At 38.3% G+C, this 7,354-nt stretch overlaps 1 long non-coding RNA gene across 1 annotated transcript; it reads left to right on the top strand.

Annotated features, from left to right (window-relative positions):
* The first annotated feature begins 474 nt into the window (after positions 1–474).
* Positions 475–6,897, top strand: LOC145550210 (uncharacterized). Its single transcript, XR_014086126.1, has 2 exons — positions 475–748; positions 5,819–6,897. It is a non-coding gene; the product is annotated as an uncharacterized LOC145550210 (long non-coding RNA).
* Positions 6,898–7,354: the final 457 nt, after the last annotated feature.

Here is a 7,354-nt window from a genome sequence, read left to right as displayed (position 1 = left end):
CAGTCTGGGCTCTCTCCCCTTCACTTCTCTCTGGTAGGTTAAATCAGTAGACAGAAGAAGAAGTTGTGAACAATAAGTAGATTTTCCGCTCTGTTTTAGAATCGTAGTCTGCCTGTAGTTTTAGCGATGGCAGCGGAGGAAGTGAAGGAAGTTGTCAAACAATCTGTTGTACGTGCTGCTAAACGTGCTAGTGTCGGAGAAAGAGTAGCTCCATTTTTTCACAGATCATCTGTCTCATATAGTATACCTTCACGACATGGTGATAGTTTTAACAAATATGTGAAAAATGTATTCTTTAGAAAAGTTACATATAGCTGCTTAAATAGGCAAATTGGTAATATTAAGTGAAATTATTTGCCCAACTCCTGACTTTGTGTTCAAAAAAATTGTCAACATAGATTTTAATTGAAAGACTAGAAATTCTAATAAATGTTCAACCATCTTCCTAAAAGTAAGCAGCTAAAGTCACTCTGGTTATCTACTATTCATATATCTTTTTTTTTCTGACTGATTTCATTTCCAGGAATCAAAGAAACGAAAGCTTCTCTATTCTGCCCATCATTGATTCTTCAGGCTTTGTAGTCATAAAGCATGCAGCCCAATCAGAACATGAACCCACTCTCAGCAGGATGCAGCAGACATGTGACTTCCTGTAGACTAACCAACAGACAGGAAGTGGTTTGAAGGCCTAATGCACATCATGGCTCTAAACAGGCTAGTTCCAGCAGCCATCTTCCTCTCTGCTCAGGTGAAGTATATCTCCTGAAAATACATTAATGTTCCAGAAAGTGGTGTATTTTTTCTATGACTAAGAGAGACTTCACAGTTATAGTTTAATTTCCTTGTTGCACCTTTTGTCTGCACAGATTGTTGACATGTTGTGTTACATAAAGTGTCATGTAAAAACAGTGATGTATATTAATGTGGGTACTGAAGCTTTTCAGCATCAGCCCACACAAGCAATGTGGCAAGCTGCTGTTATTACAATAAACTCCATGAAAGTGTTGATCACCCCATGTAAGGAGAGACATTGGAGAGAAATATACAGGAAGTGTTAGTTGTTTCTTTGGCATTATTGAATTATAGATATGCTTAAAAACGTATGCCCTTTTCTTTATATTTTTAAAAGTACCTTTTCAATGGGATATTTCCTGACACCCGTTTTTGTCAAACATCAAGAAAATCTCATGTAGCTGTGATCTAGATTTTGACGAGGTTATCGTAACACCTTGTGTTCCCCTCACCCCCATTTTTCAGTCTTTACAATGTGAATTTGCTGTAGTGTTTGGATGAACACATTTGGGCCAAGCATCAGGTCTGATGATCCCTTGTTGTTTGGACATTTAACCTTAATAATTTTCTGTTTTGATAATTTTTTTCTTGTTTGTTTTCTTACGTTTTGCCTTTTTTTTTTTAACAAAGAATAAACATTCTTTGTGTAAAGAATAAACATTCTTTGTGTCAGTTCAGCTATTCTCATTATTTTTGTTCTGGATTTGTTTTATTGGAGGTTTCAGATTTCATTTCTCCTTTATTTTTATTGTTTTTCACCTTGTCTCAGCTTCCATTCTGCTGCCCATCCCAGCTGTTATAAATTTTTTCATTAATAACAGGGGGGGCAATCTATGTTTTCGCATCCACCTGAATAATGTGTAGTTGCGCCACTGGGCGTACAGACAGGACCAACATGCCCCCATAGAATGGCAGCCAGTGCAGTTAGCGAGAGGTTGTGCAATCCCAGGTGAGGCTCAACTCGCTGCTGCCTCACCAGCTTCGCTTCTGAGCATTTGAATGGGAAAATGGGAAAATCCAGCGATTTTGAAGAAAAAATAATCAGAATTGACTAAGCTAAGTAAAAAATAGGTACTTTATAGTACAAACCACAGGGTAAAAATAGCAAGATAAATGATTTTATTATTATATATTATTTTCCATGATGCCTCCCCTGACCGCACATCACTGATATATATATATATATACAGTTTATCTTTGAATATGTATTTACAGCTTATCTTTATATAGTTTTATTTTTACTGTTTTGTATTTTTCGCATGAGAAAAAAAAAAGATTACTGAGTGGGAAACCTGCAAATAACAACCATAATTTTGTTTGGCATGGCAAAATATAGATCAGTTATGCTTTTTCTTAACCGGTATGTAGAAAAAAACTAATTCCCTAATTGACTTTAAAAAAAAGGAAATGAACAATTAAAAACAAATTAGTGAGATCAGTGATGTAAGCTGTTGTGGGACATTTTCATTTGTGACAAATATTTGATATAATATTCTGATTACTGATCTTTTGTGTCCACTAGCACTTAACTGAGTAGCACTGAGTAATTAAATAAAACATTTTGTCTTCAGTTCTGTGGTTCTGTTCTGCTGGATATTTCTTCCTGTTGATAGAGTTCTTACTTTCCACTGTCACCGTGTGCTTGCTATGGAGAAGGGTTTGCTGCAAATGTAATTACTGAGATTATTTGGGTGGAGTTTTTTTAATGTTTTTTTTTTCCTTTTTTATGAAGAGGCATTACATGATCAATTAGACTTTATTGTATCGAATATTAACATTGTAACTTTTGGTGCTATAACTGGAAATAAACCGGATTGTTTTCAATTGGGTCTGAATCTGATGAGAATCTACGGCACTGTAAAAATAATTCTGTAATTTACAGAAAATTCTGGCAGAATTTTACAGTAAATACAATAATAATAATAATAATAATACATTTTATTTCAAAGGCGCCTTTCTGGCACTCAAGGACACCGTACAATAGTAAAAAAACTGTGACAGAAACAAATAAAATGTAAAAGTTAAAAATAGATAAAAATAAATAAAACAAAACAATGTATCTATATAAAATCTATGTAAAATCAGGCAAACCAATTGTGTCATGTGGAAAAGGCAGATCTAAAAAGGTGTGTTTTGAGTTCGGTTTTAAAATTTGATAATGACTTTATGTTTCTAAGGTATGGTGGTAATGAGTTCCAGAGTTGGGGAGCAGAGCGACTGAAAGCTCTGCTCCCCATGGTGGTGAGACGGGCAGAGGGGACAGTGAAATGGATTGAGGAGGATGATCTGAGGGAGCGAGAGGGAATGGCAATATGAATAAGATTTGAAAGATATGGTGGGGAGAGATTGTAAAGGGCCTTGAAAGTGTACAGAAGAATTTTGTATTCTATGCGGAACTTGGTGGGCAGCCAATGGAGTCTTTGCAGGACAGGAGTGATGTGGTGCATGGATGGGGTTTTGGTAATGATACGGGCAGCTGAATTCTGGACCAGTTGGAGCTTATGAAGAGATTTCTGGGTGAGACCAAACAGAAGGGAGTTGCAATAGTCCAGGCGTGATGTCACAAGACAGTGAACAAGGATGGCAGTGGAATGGGGAGTAAGGGAGGGGCGGAGGCGGTTGATGTTGCGTAGGTGAAAATAAGCCGAGCGGGTAATGTTATTAATATGAGACTGGAAAGACAGGGTGCTGTCAAGGATGACACCCAGACTCTTTACCTGAGGGGAGGGAGAAACGGGACAGTTATCAATTACAAGACTGAAGCTTTTAATTTTGGCCAGAGTAGATTTGGTACCAATGAGAAGAACCTCTGTTTTATCACTGTTAAGCTTAAGCAGATTTGAGGAGAACCAGGATTTTATTTCAGTCAAGCAGTCAGTAAGCGAAGACGGTGGGAGGTTGGAGGCGGGCTTACTGGAAACATAGAGCTGGGTGTCATCCGCATAACAGTGGAAATCAATGTCATACTTGCGAAAAATATTGCCCAGGGGAAGGAGATAAATAATGAAGAGGAGGGGCCCTAAGACAGATCCCTGGGGAACTCCTGATGTGACAGAGGAAGGCTGGGAAGAGAAGGATTTGATCCGAATGAACTGAGTGCGGCCAGAGAGATATGATTTAAACCAGTTTAGAGGAGTCTGAGTGATACCAATAGAGGAGAGTCTGTTGAGTAGGGTAGCATGGCAGATAGTGTCAAACGCTGCACTCAAATCAAGTAGGATGAGAATGGACAGCAAGCCGGAGTCAGCTGCCATAAGGAGGTCATTGGTGATTTTTATGAGAGCTGTTTCTGTACTGTGGAGGGGACGAAAACCAGACTGAAACAGTTCATACAGGTTATTGTTGGATAAATAAGTGTGAAGTTGGGATGCTACTATCTTCTCAAGAATTTTGGAAATGAAAGGCAAGTTGGAGATAGGACGGAAATTATTCAGATTATAGTGATCAGCACCAGGTTTTTTTAAGATAGGGGTTATGGCAGCAATTTTAAATGAAGCAGGAACTGTTCCAGTGGAGAGAGAGGAGTGAATAATGGCAGAGATAAGAGGGAGTATGGATGGGGCACAGGCTTTAACCAGGACTGTGGGAAGAGGGTAAAGCAGACAGGTGGACGACTTGGATTTGTGTATAAGGGTTGTAATTTCTGATGTTGTTGGGAGCTGGAAGGAAGAGAAGGAGTGGGCTGGAGGAGAAAGTTCAAGAGTAGGACAGGGGGAGGGTTGTAAGCTGAGATGCTGGTGGATCTTAAGAATTTTACTGTCAAAAAATGACATGAGGGAATTACAAAAATCAGTTGAACACAAATATGAAGGTAGAGAGTCCGGAACTTGAATGATGTTCTTATAAAGTGAGAATATTGACTTGGTGGAGCCTTCATTTGAACAGATTAAACCAGTGTAGTAGAAGGATTTGGCTTGAGTGATACAGTCCTTATAATGTAATATGTGATTTTTGTAAATGTCTTTATGAACAACTAGTCCAGTTTTCCGGTGGAGCCTCTCAAGTTGCCGTCCTTTGGCCTTCAAGAGCCGAAGTTCAGGAGTAAACCAGGGGGCAGAACGAGCAAAAGAAACAGATCTGGTTTTTAACGGAGCAAGAGAGTTGAGTATTGAGTGAAGACCAGTGTTGTAATGTGAGACCAGGTCATCTAGGGTGGTTGAATTTAGAGTTGAGTATATATTGTCCATGAGAGAATTGACGCCGGAGGAGAGAGAATTTAAATTAATATCCTTAATGTTACGGAAAGAGATAAGACGGGAAAGCTTAGTGATTGAGAGAGGGAGACAAATATTAAATGAGAGGAGGAAATGGTCGGTTATGGCGAGTTCATCTGCTGTATAATCAGAGGGGGAAACACCAGAACAACAGACTAGATCCAGGACATGACCCTTAGAATGAGTGGGAACATTGATGAACTGCTGGAGACCAAAACTCTGGAGGCAGGATGAAAAGTCTTTAGTCAGAGAACTATTGCCATCGTCCATGTGAATATTGAAATCACCCAATACTATGATGTTTGGTGAGAGGGTTGACAGGTGAGTGAGAAGAGCAGCAAAGTCATTCAGAAAGTCACTGTTAGTAAATAGTTATATTCTGTCAACCTATCTTAACATAAGTTAGAGATGTTTTGGGGTTGTTGTTTTTTTACAGTGTGGAAAAAACTGGATGGACATGAATTGAATTTAGATGGAATTGGATTTTGTTTCACTGTATATAAATTTGACTAATTTGACTTGCAAAGTGGGGCCGCACAGTGGCGCAGTTGGTAGAGCTGTTGCCTTGCAGCACAAAGGTTCTGGGTTCGATTCCCGGCCCCAGTCCTTCTGCATGGAGTTTGCATGTTCTCCCTGTGCATACGTGGGTTTTCTCCGGGTACTCCGGTTTCCTTCCACAGTCCAAAAACATGACTGTTAGGTTAATTGGCCTTTCCAAATTGCCCCCAGGTGTGTGTGTGTGTGTGTGCATGGTTGTTACATGGTTGTTTATTCTGTGTGTCTCTGTGTGTCTCTGTGTTGCCCTGCGACAGACTGGCAACCTGTCCAGGGTGACCCCACCTCTCACCCGGAACGTTAGCTGGAGATGGGCACCAGCAACCCTCCTGACCCCACTGAGGGACAAGGGTGAAAGAAATTGGATGGATGGACTTGCAAAGTGCCCTGAGATTTCATCAGCTGCAACAATAAGAAAAAAACTGAGCTGTTTGGATCTGCATTATATGGATATGATGCAACCTACTTTTCTGATATAAATTTCTCTGAATTTACATTGTGTTTTAAATCGATGGAAGGTGAACTGGTTTGTATTTGCAGTTGTTGCTAATATTCTCCATCTCCAGTGTCATCCCTTCTCTCCTCTCATCTTTCTCACAGTGAAATCTAATCCCTTATTTGTGCACAACACTGTCCTGATAGTTTTATGCTCTCACTCATACTTGTGTTAAGCCATTCCAAACAAACCTATCTGGATAATATCTAAAATAATGTCAATAAAACTTTCTGAAACTGCCAAGATAACAGTGGGAAAGTGATTCTTCACATGGATGTAATGTTTGGAAAAGGAGAAGCTATTTTTAAATTCAAGATATTAGCATGAAATACAGCTTCTACTTGTTGGAATACACAAAAAATGTGTTTATTTTTATGTTATCCTCATCCAGCTGCAGCACCAAGTGTCTAATGCTAGTGCAACATAAGGTTCACTAGGGGGCAGCAAGTATTAGACTACCACAGAACGGCTTCTCCTGCTGTGAAGCAGGTCTGTGACAAAAAAATGCCACGGAGACGAGCACTAAATGATTAAAATTAAAATAATTTGAGCATCACACAATGGATATTTTTACCCAACTGTCTCTTTAGATTTGATATTCTAGTTACACAGGTGTATTGACGTAAAACATGATCAAAAACATTTTTTTCTTTAGGAAATTTCTCTTAAAAACTGAAATCCATGTAAAGATTTGTTGGACATAGTTCAAGCATTTATTTCTGTTCATTTTTGTGATTTTTGGGTTTCAGATAATACAAATCAAAAACTCTGCCTTGGGTTTCAGCAGAAAATAAGAATATTACAGGATATAAACAAGAAATGAAAATAAATAAAACAAAATTGAATGTGATCATTTTAAATCATGAGTATGTGGGGAAGACTTCCTGATGCAAAGGGAACATCAGATGAGTATTTTCAGTATGGGCCATACTTCTGTATTAAAATTATCTTCTTATTGTCTTATGTAAAATCGTTTTTTTTAAAGCTGAGTTTTGGGTTTTTATTTGCCCTAAGCCAAATAATAAAAACTGACCAAAATATAAAGTTGGAATACTTCATTCTATGAGTAAAATCACAAAATGAGTATTGTTTTTTCTATAAACTAACTTGTATTTGATATTTTAATTGGCAGACATGTACACGTTTAGTGTTTTGTTTCATAAAAATCAACAAAGACATAAATGTTGGTTCAAGTCAAGACCACAAAGCACAACAGAGAAACCTCCCAGGATGCAAGATACAGTCTGAACACATGCTGCTCATTTACTGGTGGCTTAGAAATGTTTTCTAATAAACA

Source organism: Poecilia reticulata, chromosome 23 (genome assembly GCF_904066995.2).
Source record: "Poecilia reticulata chromosome 23, P_reticulata-male-v2, whole genome shotgun sequence".
Lineage (NCBI taxonomy): Eukaryota > Metazoa > Chordata > Actinopteri > Cyprinodontiformes > Poeciliidae > Poecilia > Poecilia reticulata.
Note: the sequence above shows the minus strand (reverse complement) of the source record. Positions and strands in the feature narration are given on the sequence as shown.